This window comes from Camelus bactrianus, chromosome 28 (assembly GCF_048773025.1).
Source record: "Camelus bactrianus isolate YW-2024 breed Bactrian camel chromosome 28, ASM4877302v1, whole genome shotgun sequence".
In the NCBI taxonomy this organism is placed as follows: domain Eukaryota; kingdom Metazoa; phylum Chordata; class Mammalia; order Artiodactyla; family Camelidae; genus Camelus; species Camelus bactrianus.
Genome location: NC_133566.1, coordinates 18857109 through 18873503, shown reverse-complemented (window position 1 = coordinate 18873503; position 16395 = coordinate 18857109). Strand labels below are relative to the sequence as shown.

At 46.5% G+C, this 16395-nt stretch overlaps 1 long non-coding RNA gene across 1 annotated transcript; it reads left to right on the top strand.

Annotated features, from left to right (window-relative positions):
- The first annotated feature begins 1990 nt into the window (after window positions 1-1990).
- LOC141575443 (uncharacterized) lies at window positions 1991-14285 on the top strand. The gene is made up of 3 exons (XR_012503031.1): window positions 1991-2126; window positions 2323-2379; window positions 9067-14285. It is a non-coding gene; the product is annotated as an uncharacterized LOC141575443 (long non-coding RNA).
- Window positions 14286-16395: the final 2110 nt, after the last annotated feature.

The following is a 16395-nucleotide window of genomic DNA, read 5'->3' as shown; positions in this document are numbered from 1 at the left end:
TGGGTACAGAGTTTCAGTTTTGCAAGATGAAAAGTTCTGAAGACCTTCCTCCTCTTCTTTTGGAGAGACAATTTGTCTTGAAACTATTTACCCAGAATAGAAACTTTAAAAAGTCAGTGGAAATTTTTCTTTTTGTACAAGATGGTTAATTCTTTTATTTGGGTGTTGGTAGAGCATCCATGAACCTCAACTCAACCATAAAGCTTTTGTCACTCACGTGTTATAAACTATGACTTTGCTGGTGGGCAGCCCCCGCCCCATGCAACTTTCCGAGGGGATCTGAGCAGCTCTCTTCGACGAAGCAATGGAAACATCTCAAGAGGGGAGGACGACTGTTTCCACAGCTAACCACCAGAACCTGCGAGCGGGCCGAAAAGTCCCCAGCAGCTCCTGTAGCACGGCGACCCATTTATAAGATCTTCCTCCTCTGGGAAGATGTGGAGGGAGGTGTAGACCTGGAGAGTGGAAGGCAGAAAAGGCGGAGCTTGGAAAAGAAAGAAAAGAAGACAGAGGCGAGGGTGGAGGTGGGGGAGCCAAAGACTTTTCCCTCCCTTCCTCCTCGCCTGGTCCTCCAGCTCCTCCCTCCCCCCATCTTTTGGTGGGGGCGGAAAGAAGGAGGTTAGAGAATTTCTCAGGTGGTTTGCACCTTCTCAGTTTAGCAGGAAGGAGAGAAATGAGCTGCTTCCTTCACACCCCAGACACTGGTGTCAACTGTCCTTCAGGAACACTGCTGCATGTGCCCAGAGGCAGAGGCAATGAAGTACTATCTCCCCACTGCCCCAGTCAGTTTCAGTCTTGTTCGGTAGACATCCCCAAGCGGTCATGCAGTGGAGCGAGCTACGGGGAGCTGGGGTGCGGGTGGGGGTTGCAGTTGGTGTCATGTTTCGTGGTCTGCTGCTACTGTCCTGGGTACCGATGCTGCCTAGCAACGGGGATAGACAAAGTTACACGTGATACCGCGTTGAGGGTGCCAGGATGTGGTGGGTGCAGCCGCGGACAGGCGCATGGGGAGCCCAGCTTACCGCCACCCTCTGCCCGTAGGGGTGGGGTGGAGACTGGGGAGGGCCACCAGGGCGACTGGTTGTGCCTGAACTCAGACTTTAAGGAAGCGAAGAAGCAGGCGTGGTGGGAGTTGGGGAGGGTGGTGGTGGTGTGAGGTAGCCAGGCTGAAGGCAGGCAGTGTCGCAAAGGCTACGATGACCAGAAGCGGCTCTGTGTGTTTGCGGAGCCCAGCATCGATCAGGACTGTTGAGGCAGAGTTGATGCTGGAGAGGAGGTGGGGGCCGGTTCACAGCTGTCGTAAGCAGTTTGCCCTCTTCCCTTCCCAGTTACTCCTGTAGAATTCTCTGGGCCAGACTGGAACAGCTCCAAAATATCCACCCCGGCTGATCCAAGCCTGTATTCCACCCCTCCCCGCTTTTCTCATAGGAATTACTTTTTCTGAGCACAGCAGCACACTGACCAGAGGCGGGCAGCACACTTCCCACTCTTATCCCAGAAAACAGTGGCGCTGAACGAGGGGCCGCGGCAGCTTCACGCGTAGGGCGCAGAGCTCAGCGCGCAGCACTGAGGCAGAAACTGCGGCGCCATAGCGGGTGGGGAGAACCATGCTGTGGGGGGAAGGATGAAGAAGACTCCAAGGGCCCTTGGTTGGGGGCCGAGGGTAGGAGAAAGGAGGGATCTAGAATCCGGACCTGGAAGTAAGCTGAGAGAGGATCCAGTCCAATCCATTTATTTTATAGAGAAAGAAAATCGGAGGCCCAGGGAGGGTCTGAGCATTTTACTAGAGTAACTCAGGAGGCCGGACTGAGCCGGGACCAGCAGCCGGGACGCTCTCTACCACGCCCGCGCCTTGCCCGCCTCGAATAAAATCGAACACCCCGTTCAGTCCAGCAGGGGGCGATGCTGCTCTAGTTTTGGCCTGGTTTGGGGCGCGGGCGTGGGTAGGGAGGGATTCTGAATTCAGTCCCTGCTTTACCGCAAGCAAAACCGAAGCTGGTGCATATTCCCTTCCGGCCATCCGGAGCCCAGCCCTCTTCAACGTCCCCACCTAGCTGCCGGGCTGTGGCTCCGGGTCTCGCCTTTCCCAGGATTCCTCACCCCAACTCCCAAGAGTCGTGTTACAGGTCCCCAGAGTCCTACCTTTTTTCGGCAACCCGGGGTGCACTGAGGGAAAGGGTGGAGTAGGGAGGAGGGCAGGATTAGCATTTGACAGGGGGTCAAAAGACTGGTCGAAGATGGAATTTCTGGCCCAAGATAGGGCGGGGAAATATTTCAGATAGACTCCTAACCTCCCCAAACTCTTAAATTTCTACCAATTAGTCCTGAACCATCTGCGCAATGCATCTTCCGTGGAAACAGAATGTCAGCGCTTTCCTGGTGAATAGGAATCCCCATTCTGAGAACCTCTCTTTTTTTGGGCCAGGCTGTGAGTTCTCCCAACTATCCTTCATTCACTTGCCAAAAATGAAAAGGGGCCGAACGAGAGAGCCTGGGCTCGGGGCCACCCGGCCGCTGTCTGCTGGTCCCCTCCCCTGGCGCGGGCTGATGGGCGCGGGCGCGGAGGGGAGGCGAGCGGGGTCGTCTCGCTTGCTCATCTTGACCTGCATCCTGGAGAGGGGGCCATGGGCCCGGGGGGAAGGGGACGAGGGGGACACCCGGCAGGAAGCGGGCGGGGTCTGGGGGTTCGAGACGTCCTGAGGGCAGGTGGAGCGTCCGGCCCCTGGTCTCTCGCGCAGGACGCCGAGGTCGCTGTGCCGGGAAAGGTCCGGGCGGCGGGTCCGGCCTCGCGCGCGCTGGGCCGGGGCGGGTCTGGGAGAAGGGACAGCCTGAGAGCACTAATGTGAGAAGTTACAGCGGCCAGGGCCTCTCTGGGGTTCCTTTGATCTAGTCACTGATTTCCTTCCGCTCTTGGTTTTATTTTACCTGGAAGGCCCAGCCCCTAGCTAGCCCTGGAGCTGCCCGGAACCAGAGTCCCTTGGTCAAAACGTGTCCTGCTGTCAGCCACTAACAAGTCACTAGGCCCAGCCTGTTTCTTCTGGTGATGTGAATCATTGCTTCCGGTTGTTCACCGGAGTCCTGAGCTGACTATAGACACAGCAACGGGATTGGGGGGCGCCTGGGCCCGCCCCCCGCACTGAATTTGTGACTTTAGCAGTTCCCTAAATTCCTCTCTGCCTCAGATGTATACAATCAGTATTTAATCTAAATTTTTTTTGCCTTTTTTTTTTTTTGGTTTAAAAAAATTTGGAAAATAGAGAAGGAAAAAAGTCTCCCATAGTGCCAGTATGGAAATATAATCTCTCAATATTTTGGTGTGTTTATTTTGTAGTTCTTTTTATTTTATTTATTTATTTTTTGGTCTTTTTTGTTTAAATGCTAAACTTATGCATTTAATTTTCCCCATCATTTTCTTATTCAGTTTTCTGGGCTGCTTTTAAAAATTCTTGCACCATACTCTTTTCTTTTATAACATGTTCTTCATGAGTCTCACCTGGTATCAGCAAGATATTCTGCTCATATTTTGCCCAGTTAGCCCTCAATTAGTTGGACATTCAGATTGTGTCTGCTTTTTCATTATGATACAGTAGTTTCTAAATAGTACGTAATTTCAATTTTTGGCGTTAAAAAATTTTTTTTTGACTTCGTGCATGCCAAGAACACAATCTACCACTGAGCTGTACCCCTAACCTTACTAGTTTCATTGATGTCTGCTCTAAATTTTATCTCTTTGGTGGCGGGAGGTTATTTATTTATTTATTTTTAATGGAGGTACTGGAGGTACTGGGAATTGAACCCAGCAACTTGTGCATGCTAGGCATGCACTCTACCATTGAGCTATACCTTCCCCACCTAAATTTTATTTCTTTTCTTCTGCTTCCTTTAGGCTTAAATTGCTCTACTTTCTCCCATTTCCTAAGGTGAAAGCTTAGATTATTGATTTTAGATCTTCCTTTCTTTTTAATACATGCATCTAATGCTATAAATTTCCCTCTAAGCGTTGCTTTTGCTGCATCCCACAAATTTTGATAAGTTGTGTTTTCATTTCTGTTTAGTTTGAAATAGTCTTAAGTTTCCATTGAGACTTTTTCTTTGACCCATGTATTATTTAGAAGTATGTCGTTTAATCTCCAAATACTTAGGGATTGTTCAGATATCTTGCTGTTATCGATGCTAGTTTAATTTCATTGTGTTCTGAGAACATAATTTGCATGGTTTCTATTTCTATTGGTGGGAGTATAAATTGGTGCAGCTACTATGGAAAAAGGTATGGAGGTTCCTCAAAAAGTTAAAAACAGAACTGCTATATGATCCAGCATTTCATCTTCTCAGTATCCAAAGGAAATGAAATTACCATCTTGAAGTGATATGGTCACCCCTGTGTTTATTGCAGTATTATTTACAATACCCAAGATATGGAAACAACTTAAGTGTCCATAGATGAGTGGATGGATTAAAAAAATGTACTGTAAATAAACAATGGAATATTATTTAGCCACAGAGAAGAAGAAAGTCCTTCCATTTGCAACAACGTAGATGGACCTTGAAGGCATTAAGTAAGCGCAATAAGTCAGGCAGAGAAAGAAAAATGCTGTATGATCTCACTTATATGTGGAATCGAAAAAAAACTGAATGCAAAGAAACAGAGAAAAGGTTAGTGGTTGCCAGAGGCAGAGGAGTAGGTGAAATGAGTGAAGGGAGTCAAAACGTATAAATGTCCAGTTGTAAGATACATAAATTCCGGGCATGTAATGTACATCATGGTGACGACAGTTAATGACACTCTTGTTAAGAAAGTAGATCTTAAAAGTTCTCATCACAAGGAATTTATAACCACGTGAGATGGTGGACATTAACTAGACTTATTGTGGTGATCATTTCACAACATGCATATATCAAATCATTATGTTGTGCACCTTAAACTAATACAATATTTTATGTCAATTATATCTCAATAAAAATTGGGAGAAAATTAACCAGGGTCACTTGCCCAGTGTCACACGGCAGTGCAGGTCTGTCAGACACCAGCGTCTGCCCTGACTACTGAGCCATTCTGTCTGCCCCACAAGCTCCGACCACCTCCCCTCCAGCCTCGCCTCTTCTCCTGAACCACTCTGTATAGCTGGACTTAGCTGGTTTGAAAGGACTCACTTTATTCTCAAATAATCCAGTAATTCAGACTTTTATCAGGTTACCCAGACTTCTGCCAGGTTTTTCTCCAAACACACAGGGTGCTGCTCTTCAAAGTCTTAAGGGGCAGCTGGGCTGTTTCTGGCACATGTGGGGAGTAAGTGAGGCGCTGGAGTCAGGCTGAATCCTAGCTCTCCGATCCATTAGATGCTGTGTGATTTCAATCACGCCAGGGAGCCTCTCTGAGCCTCAGTCTACTCACCTGTTAAAGGGGTCCCTAATATCTACCTTGTCAGGCTGCTAGGAAAATAAAGAAAAGGAACACACCGCTCCCAGCATAGCACTGGCACCTGGGAAGTGCTCAGCAGATGGGAGCTTTCTTACTCTTACTCACCTTGTGTTGAGGAAGTAACCGGGGTCTGGTGCTGGCAGGCACACTTGAGCTGAGACCCACTGGGGCTCCTTTATGCCCTGGCCCAGGCTGGGATGCAGGGTAAGTTGGGGACCACTGTAGCAGGGCTCAGTAACTGAAAGCTGGAGAGGGATTGTTTTTGAGCCAGTGTGGACCCCCATGCAGAACATCTTCCCTCCCAGGGCAAACCCCTTCTTGGAAAATCACAGTTTCACTTTTAGCAAGACCCTGCCACAGTGGGGGAAAGCCCCCAGTGTAACCCATCCTCCCCAAAGGCAGAGTCCCCTGGAGGGGGCTTTGCCTGTTCTTTGCCCCTTACTTCCCACACCCCTCTCTTCCCCCTGCTAAGCCCTTAGCTCCATCCCATCTATTTTTTTAATTGGAGTATAGCCAGTTTACGATGTATCAGTTTCTGGTGTACAGCATAATGTTTCAGTCATACATATACACACATATATTTGTTTTCATATTCTTCTTCATTATAGGTTACTATAAGGTATGGAATATAGTTCCGTGTGCTCTACAGAAGAAACTTGTTGTTTATCTAGTTTATCTATAGTAGTTAGCATCCCATCTTGCCTTCTGTATTCTTTTGCCTTTTCCAGCACTGCTTCTCTGATTTTGGAGAACCACTGCACTGCTTTCAGGTTCTAGATTGTCTGTTTGTCCTTGACCTGGGTGAGGAGCCTCTGCCTATGACCTCGGTAAGCCTGTCTTGCTGTCTCCCCGAGCCACGACTCAGTACTTAGGTTACCACTTCCAATAATCCCACCCTGATTTGCCCCCAGGCACACAGTGGACTGAACCAGTAACCCTCCCTAGGGCTTTGAGTTCCTGCACTGTTTCCGGCAAAAACTCTGTCCTTTAGGTCTGTAAACACAGCAGGAAGATCTGTGTACTACAAGGAAAGATGTTCCACTTGGGAAACACAGAGATTTAAAAATGCTGCATTCTTTCAAGGCACGATTCATGCAAGAAATAACTGATAAGCTGAACTGTATTAAAATTTAAAACCTTTGGCTCTGCTAAAACAATGTCAAGAGAGTGATAAGACAAGCCACAGACAGGAAAAAATATTTGCAAACAGTACATCTGATAAAGGACTGTTATCTGATGTACACAAAGAATTGTTAACACTCAACAATAAGCAAGCAAACAACCCGATTAAAGTATGGGTGAAAAATCTTGATGGATACCTCACCAAAGAAGATCAATAGATGGCAAATAAGCAAAAGAAAGCATCATATGTCATCAGGGAAATGCAGATTAAAACAAAAATGAGATTCCACTACACACTTACTAGAATCACCAAAATCCAAAACACTGACAACACCAAATGCTGGTGAGAATGTGGAGCAGCTGGTGGGAATCCAAAATGGTTCAGCCACTTTGAAATACAGTTTGCTAGTTTCTTTTTTTTTTTTCCCCTTTAATTTTTAAAGTTTTATTTTGAAATATTTCCTAACTTACAGATACATTGCAAAAATAATATAATGAACTTCCATTTATACTTTATGAACTTTTAACATTTTGCCACATTTGCTTTAATGTTCTTTATTCCTGACTCTCAGAAAGACCACAGGAGATATCTATCTATCTATCTATCTATCTATCTATCTATCTTGGAATATACATATATATTTCTTTCAGTTTGCCGGTTTCTTTCAAAACTAAATGTACTCTTATCATATGATCCAGCAATCATACTTCTTGTATTACCCAAAGGAGTTGAAAATTCATGTCCACACAGAAATCTGCAGAGAGATGTTTATAGCAGCTTTCTTCATAATTGCCCCAAATTGGAAGCAACCAAGCTATCCTTCAGTAGGGATGGATAAATAAAGTTTGGTTCATCCAGACAATGGAGTATTATTGGGCACTAAAAAGAAATGAGCTATCAAGCCATGAAAAGACATGGAGGAAACTTAAATGCATATTACTAAGTGAAAAAGCCAATAAGAAAAGGTTCCAACTGTATGACATCTTGGAAAAGGCAAACTATAGAAACAGTAGAAGGACTAGGGGTTGCTAGGGGTTGGGCGGAAGGAGAAGGAACAGGCAGAGCACAGAGGATTTTTAGGGCAGTGAAACGACTCTGCATATTATAATGGATACATGCCATTATACATTTGTCCAAATCCATAGGATGTAAATCTATGAGTAAATCCTAAGAGTAAGTCCTAATGTAAACTATGAACGTTGGGTGATAAGGATGTGTCAGTGCACGTTCGTCAGTTGTAACAAACGAACTACTTTGGTGTGGGATGTTGATAAGGGGGGCGGCTATGCATGCGTGGGGGCAGGGAGGTATATGGGAAATCCCTGTATCTTCTTTTCAGTTTTGCTGTGAACCTAAAATTGCTCTAAAAATATAAAGTCTTAAAAAAATATAGCAATCTTCCAATACAAAATCATATCAACACTGAAAAAGTATTTCCCACCTATAACCCAGCAGGGCTAAAAAAAGAGAAGGTGACACCTATTGTGGATGACAGTGGTGCAGAACTGGTACCTGCTGGTGGCCTGGAAAGCAATTTGATGCCAAGTATTAAAAGCTATAAAAATATTTATACCCCTATGCTCAGTAATTCTAATCTGGAAAATTTCTCCTGTGGATATAATCTTAGATTTAGAGCAATAACCAAAGATGTTAAATGTTTAAAACAATTGAAATGTTCAGAAATAAAGGGTCATTTAAGTAAACTATGATAATCTGCTCTATACAATTTTAAGCATTATAATTATGAATTGTTATAATTGTGAAAACTACGTAAGAATAAGAAAAAAGGCTTATGGTCTACTTCATTAAAACATTCAACATGATTACAACTAAAAAAATGTTGAAAAACATTACATTAAAATATATTAAGATGTCTTTCCCTCACTCTTTTTTCTAGTTCCTAAGTTTCTGCAACGTGTATTACAATGATTATAGGACTTTTATAAATGGAAGACTTAAAAATAACTCATTTCCCTTCTGGGGGAGCCACACTCAGCCCAAGGCCACACCCACCTCGGAACAACCTTCAGGAGAGGACTGGGTTTCTTTCTGTTCGAGGGGCTGAATCAAGCAGTGGGTGCTCTGCTTCATATTGCCTGTGTCCTTTATCCACATGTTGTCTCAAAACTTTCTAGTTTAGTATGTTTATAACTTTTCCCACAATTTTTAATTGTGACAAAGTATAGCTTAACATTTACCATTTTACCTATTTTTAAGGGTACAATTCAGTGGCGTTAAGTACATTCTCACTGCAACATCACCACTTCCATCGCCAGAGCTTTTTCATCTTCCCATTAAACACTAACTCCCCCTCCCCGGCCCCCAGCCCCCAGCCCCTGGCGCCCACCATTCTGCTTTCTTGTCTCCAGGAATTGGAATACTCTGGGAACCTCATATAAGTGGAATCATATAATATTTGTTTTTTTCCTACAACCATTTTTAAGGATAAGGACCAAGTGTCTGATCAGTTTTCATCTTAAACGTGATGTTTATTTGCTCATTTTTGTAAATATTATTGCGCTAGGCAGAGGGCTAAGGAACGCTCAAGAACCACGTGTGGTCTCCGAGGCTGACAGTGGAGGCGCAGAGAGAACAAGGGAAAACGCAGAGAAAAGGACAGTGTGTGACAAGTATGCTGGGTGTGATGGCGGAGAACCTCTCGGGGCCTTCTGGAAAACCTGTGTGGGAGGGTGGATGGGGGAGTGGTCCTGGAGGAAGGCGAGGAGGAGCCCTGTTGGGGGTGGGGGGGTCTGGGCAGGGCGCGCGCAGGCGCAAGGGTCCTGGGGGAGTTGGTGGATCCGGGGCGACAATGGGGGCTGGGGGGGGGCAGGAGTGTATTCCAGGTGTGATTGGAGATGTAGGGAACCTCTTCTCTCACCCACTGGAGAGGAAGGGAGAAGGGCCCTAGGCTTGACTGGGCGCCTGTACTGCGTGCGCGGCGCTGACTGCCACCTCGCGTACCCGCACGACCTCCTGGTCCAGGTACCCGGGCGCCCCGTTTCCCAGACACCGAGGCCGAGGCACAGAGCGGGGCAGCGTCTCGTACAGCTGGAGACCGCTAACCGGCGCGCCCCGAGCCCCGAACCGCTGCTGTGTTCCGCATCTTAGCTCGCCGCTGGGCCGCTGTGGGTGCGGGGGCTGATGTACGTACGGGGTGGGGGAAGGCGATGGTTATCTCCAATTTGTTGGAGTGAAAACAGGCTTAGGGACGAGAAGCCACCCGCCCAACGTCGAGGAGCAAGAAAATGAAGCGTGAATATGTGATTGGATGAAACACCAAATGAAAAGAGGAAAAAAAAAAAAAAGGTCTACCCCACCCCTCTCCCTCCCCTCCCAGGGTCCTGGGGGAGGGGGCCTTTCATTGTTCCATTGGGCCAGGGAAGGGGGAGGGTGGGAGGCCCGTGGGTGGAGGAGGGGAGAGGAAGGGGGAACAGGGCCCACCACAGAAGATGAAAAGAAGATTCTAGACTTCAGAGCACACTCGGGGTGCTTTCTTGTGCTCCTTTCCCAAAGCCTCCTCTTGACCTTACTGTAAATGCAATGTTATGTCCTGCTTTTCCATTAGCTGCTTGCTTAAATATTCAGTCTCTTACAATATCTTTATGACTACGATTGATGAGCTTTGAATAACTGTCTGCCAAGTCAATGGACCACAGTTTGTTAAAATTTCCTCTTGTGAATCATGTACATTGGCTTGAAATGTCTAAAATACATACACAACACTGTTAAATAATGCGAATAACACCAAGAGCAGTCTTTCCTGAGGACTGAGCTCCAGACTGGGTTTCAAAGGTCTGAGCAGGTTCTTTGGGCCCTATCGCTTTTGACCCTCCACGGTGCCTAAGGTGACTGCAGGCCTGGTGCAGGCTGGGTGATGGGCTTATAAAGCCAAACAAAGAGCAACTCTAAAACGGTGACTTTCTGTCCCAGGACAGGACCAGGACAACGATGCTTCTGTGCTGTTAAGTGAACTTGTTCCTCGTCCCAAACAGCTGCTGGACGGGGGAGGGGCCGCCCTACATAACGTCCCCACATAAAAGCGGCAGGTGTGCAGGTGGCACCCAGGGTGGCAGCAGCTCTGCCTGGCTCCGCTTGCTTGTGGGGGGCTACTGCCTGCCTCAAGCGTCCCCCCCACCCCTCCTTGGGCCATTCCCTTTACCTTCCTTTGGGAAAGAGTCCAAGGTACAGGGATTCTTGCACGTTTCAATCTGGCCCCATCTAGGGCACAGCCCCAGAGTTTGTAACTGTCACAGCAAACCCCAGGCCCGCAAAGACAGAGGCTTGTGGCTGGTTTGCGGTCGCTGTGATCAGCTGTGATCACACTGGAGGCAGAATCGACTCTTCCAGGTGGGAAAGCTGAGCACTAGGGGTGATGTCCTGAGGCCCTGAGGCTGCCCCCACCCTGGGAGCCTGGGCTCCAGCCAACTCTGCCTCCTTCTGGCTGATGCCCGTAGGCCAGACACCTCTGGGAAGAAACTAACAGAAAATTCATGGGAGAAGAAAAGTGCTGCGATGTGTTCTTGGTGCCACCTCCAAGTCTGAATGGTCAGCAGACCTGAACCAAGGCCTGGGAGCTTTCCAGAAAGGGCCACCTCCTTCCTGGGCCACTAACCTCCTGCTCATCCACCTTTACCGCCCTTCTCTGACCGTATCAGGCCAAGTGACTCAGCATGTGCCTGTCAGCCACCCCCTAAGACACACCGTGGAGAACAGCCATGACCCTGTCCTCAGGGAGGGGACACAGTCGGTCATAAACAGGAGCACGTACCTGAGTGTGCGGACATCGTTGGCTGGAGCTCTTGGCGGAAAATGTCCAAGACAGCCCCTCTCCCCTCCACTCTGATGGATATGCAGACCCAGTAGATGAGGTGCCGTGTTTTTAGGTGGTTTTTAGAAAGGCTCATTTATCTCCTGTTGGTGTGCCCTTGAAAACCCAGGAGGAAGTGTGGTCTTGTGGGGAGGGAGCGCTGTGCCGGCAGCCCTCGGCCTGCGACACCTTCTTAGCTCTAGACTGGTTGTCGGAGGCGTCCATCTGGGCCACGGCCGCGAAGAGGCGGTCACATCTGCCCCCTGCTCAGCCAGTGACACCTCCCGGGTGGTGTGGCAGGGTAACGGACTTATAAAGCCAATGTGCTCCTCCCAATAAACAAAGCAAAACAAAGAGCAACTCGAAGATGGTGACTTTCTGGCAAACAGTGGAATATTCAGAGAATCTGTGACAGGTGTGGGTTTGTACATGAAGAGGAAACAGGAACCGGTGACCCGTTCATAGTGATACCATTGAAAGGTGCAGTGGTTCTGGGCTGGGGGGACCCCAACAGGCATACTGGAAAAGCAGACGGCTCAGGAAGGGTGGCGATTAAAAATGCCCACTTCCTTAAATGAAGGAGAGCAGGTTCGAGATTGTTCCTATGAAATGTAGCATCACTTGTTCACTTGCGTTGTCACAGGACCCCTTGAGCGGGCTAGAAAGGGGTGGAGTGACAGCTGGCACACAGCGAGTCAGCCAAGGAAATGGTCACACGTGGGCACCACTGTGAATTTTGTGGAAGCAAAGAGTCATCATGGTGCATTAGTGGCTCAAAACTGCAGTCATGTGCAAGTCATTGAGAAGACTTACTTCGGGAAGCTTGCTTTGGAAGAAAAACCCTTTCTGGTAGAATTAGTTCCTTGTGAAGTAGGTTGACCAGAGAATGAGGTCCACGTCACAGGAGGTATTGAAGTATGGGGTGGATGAGCACTGGGCAGGGTTCTTGTAAAGCGTGTTCTAGTTTGATTTTGGAAGCTGAATTAGATAGGCTTTAAGATCCTTTCCCAACAGAGAGGTTTATAACTCTAAAGGATCAGGTTTTACCAGTTGCAAAGATTTTTGAATTTTAGCTGCAGTTTGCTGCTGCTTTGGCCACAACCAGGGTAGAGAAAAAACCCGCAGGACGCCTTATATGCAGGGAATGTGAACTCTGGGGCTTTGTATAGTGGTGAAACGAGGTAAACTTGTGCAGGACCCAAGATTATACTGCTCTGGCTCTTGTCCCCTTGGGTTGGGGTGGGTACAGGGCATCTGACCGGGCAGCACTGGGCGGTGGTTGTATTTGGGTAAAGTCCTAGCTCTGCCGTTTGCTTTCCAGCCTGGTGACTTGAGGGAATTTAGGCTTAGCGTCCTGCTTATAAACTAGCAGGAATGCATATGTGCATAAGGGGTTAGTTGAGACAATGTAGGTAAAACAAGCACATAATAAATGCTTAATAAGTAGAGATGGTGGCGGGCAACTGAGAGCCGGTGTCAGCACACTATGTGTGAAGATATGAGTCATGTGGTCACTTTAAACTTTTAGTGAGACTGGAGGCGGGCAACCCTTGTCCGAAAACAAGTAGAAATATATGTGTATGTGTGTGGTCAGGTCCACAGACAACTTTTTAAAATAGATGTAGAAAGCAGCTAACCTCATTTATAGACCGGAAAATTTAAATTTATTTTTACTCTGTTTTTTTTGATGATGATTTTCTTCCTCTCAGAGGAGATCTTGCAGCTGAAGAGGATGCTGATGTTGAACTCATTTTGGGGGGTGAGATGCCTTTCTGATGGCCCTGGACACAGAGACGTGAACCCCGCAGGGCGGCCAGGATGGCGGGCCTGTGATGTTCAGAACCCACGTGTAAGCGTGAAGCTCTGTATGTGTTAAAATATGTTTAAAATAGTCTTGTTTTAAATATGTGTGTTTTAAATAGTTACTGCCTTTTTTTCAAAGTCGTGTGTCTTTTTAGAGAAAATCTAGGATTTAGCAAAGCCAAGAGAGGAGGGAAAAAAAATCTTCATACAATTCTATCCCCAAAGATATAATCGGCAACCTCTGCCAGGTCACCTTCCAGATCCTCTGACTTAAAAAGGGGGCCAGATTCTGGTTGCTCTGATAACATTTCACAGCTTTTTAAAACCTTTTTCAAACAGTAATCCTTTGTCGTTACACATTCTCCTCACATGTAACTTTTTTTCAACATGGAAGTTATTTTCTTGTTTTGTCTGGCGATAAATGTAATTCACAGATGGAAGCAAAGCATATGCATAAACAAGAAGTGGAAAGCGCCAGTAATCTGTCACCTCCCCGACCCCTGTAACAGAGTGGACATTCCAGCCCAAACTCTTACACTGTTTTTTCTAATGCGTGTTTGTTATACCCAGATAATTTCCCTGCCTGCCAACTTTGGATTCATAGAACGTCTAATGTTTCCTAACCTGCTTTTTAAATTTAAAAATACATCGTGAGTATCTTTCCAGTTATTAAGCATTCTTGCGTAGCATTATTATAAGGGCTCTCATCATGTTGTGTGGATGTACTTTTTTACTCCACTGGTGGGTACTTAGGTATTTAGCATGTTTTCAATACGCTCACAATAATGCGATGCAGGTCTCTGCCATTAATAATCCCTATGCGTAACCACAATAACCTTTTCATGATAAATTCGTTGGAGTGTAATTGCTGGGTCAAGGAAACACGCACGACTTTACGGCTTTTGATACACGGGTCCAAGCCACGCTTCACAGTGGTGGCCCCAGCCTGCACTCCCCGCGATGGAATATACTAATGAGCTCATTTATCAATACTCTCATCTACCTGAAATAGTATATTCTGGTATAATATGGTAAAATGCATTTTAAAAATGAATTCCTTTTTTTGTTATTGTTTCGTTTATTGTTTGAACAACTCCAATTTGTATTAAAAACAAGTTTGTCTTTAATTTTTATTACAGTTTATTATTGATTAAATCACTGACCTTCTGGTTTCTTTCTTTCAGTGTATTTTAAAAAAATATTCACTTACTGAAACCACCTGGAATTTCTTTTTGGTGTAAGATGTGGAGGACTAACACTTACTTTTTCCCAAATAGTCAATTGTCTCGGCACCCTTTATTATAGAATTCATTCTTTCCCTGTGCATGTGAACGCTACTTGTAGCATGTAATCCATATATTCTGTTAGTGGATGGAGGGGCTCCCAAATTGGAAAGCCCGCCAGTTGTGTGGGTCCTTGCCTGCTGGCTGAGAAAGAATTCTTGATAGAGGTAGAGACACAAAGTTAAAAAAAAAAAAAAGCTGCTTTTATTGCTCAGAGAGAGAGGAAAAGTAAACACTTGAGTGGGGAGTCGACAGCCCAGGGGCTGGTCAAGACAGCACCAGCCCCAGATGTGGCCACAGGGTCTTTTACTGGAAGGCTCTGCCATCGTTAGCTTCATTCCAGTGGTGCCAGTCCCTTGTTACCAGCTCTTTCCCCCGTGGAGCCCAGACCTAAAACAGGAGCCGCAGTGGGAGGAAGCGAACAAAGAAAGAGATGCTAGGGTGTGTCCTGAAGTAATGCAGCAGCTGTGGGACATAAATTGTCCTGCTGTAGGACTAGGTCCTTGGAGCCAAGGAGCCAGCTGTGGGATAAGAGAAGTGTCCCGTTTTTCACAGCCTGGCATTTTCTTCCCCTAGTTAATCAGCCAGGGTCAGCGAGCCTGTCTGATCACCTCTCTCAGTTCTACTGGGCTCTGTTCTTGAATCACGTTATTTTAATTATTGGAACCAGTCATTGTGAATTGACCAGTGTGTGTCTGGTAGCTGGTAATCCCATTGGGAGGGAGAAGCTCTTGCCTCTGAGAAGGAAAGCTTTTCTGATTCTAAAAAGATGGGTGAGTCACATTCTTACATATCTGCAGTTTTTCCCCCTGTTGGGACAGAAGGGTGGGAAAAACAGGCCCTCACAGAGAGAAAGCAGGAATCCAGAATTCAGAACACAGCCGCCAACCGGTAACAAAGCTTGTGTGGAAACTTAAGCTCCTCCTGCCCCGAGGGTGGCAGGTGGTTCCAGTGAAAACTGACTATCAGCCTCTGGGATTCTGACACTTCGACAAGTCAGCCCAGCTCTGGGACCCTGATGAGAAATCAAAAACTAAGACTTCGGGGGAAGTGAAGGAAGTTGTGTTCTCACAACTTTTAGAAAAATTAATAAAATTTTTAAATGATCAAAGAGCCAGGTCTCAGGAAGTCAGTAACTTCATTATACCTATGCTGGAAAAAGCATCTTTTTAAATGCAGGAGCTAGTAGTATGTTCAGCTACTGCAATAACAAATTCTATTTCTGTGGGAAAAAAACATAGATGAGTGGAAATTGTGCTCTCTCATCTCACCGTGCATCTGAGCGACCTGGGTGTTCACACCACGAACCCACAGCCAGAGCGGCACAGCGCATCTGGGGAGGTGAATTGTCATTTTCGGCAAATAGAAAGGAGAAAATAAATTACCTGGAGTGACTGGAAAACTAAAAAGGGCAAATGAGAGGCGACATCGTATTAAATAGGATGAAGGACACAGAAACATACGTTTTACAGGCACCAAATGAGCCGGCTGGGGGATGCGGAGGGCCAGCGGGGGCTGTGCCGCTGTGAGCTGCCCGCCTTCTCCACCCTCCATCCCATCGCTGGTTTGCCTCGCTCACTGCTCCCTTTGAGCATATAGCTCTGTAAGCTGCCCCCCATCCTTTTTGGCACTGGGCAGTGCAGGAATAAATAAAAATATTGATTCTGAAGTGCTCCCCGATGTATTGTGAAATTAAATTTTAACAGTCAATTTAATTAAAATAAAAAGAGGAATCCTTTTGTTTAATCCCTCATCACTTAAATTAAACTAGTTCCTCTTCTAGCGCTTTTCAGCATTCGTGCCCAGCGTTGGTCGGGGCTGTGTCCCTCGCCTCCTTATGCTCAGCAGTAGACATCTACGTCTAAGGTTTTCTGCGGGTCTTCATTTGCTTTGCAGAAATAGGATCACATTTTAAATCCTTCCCTGCATCCTGCTTTTCCTAAGGATCCCTGGCAATCGC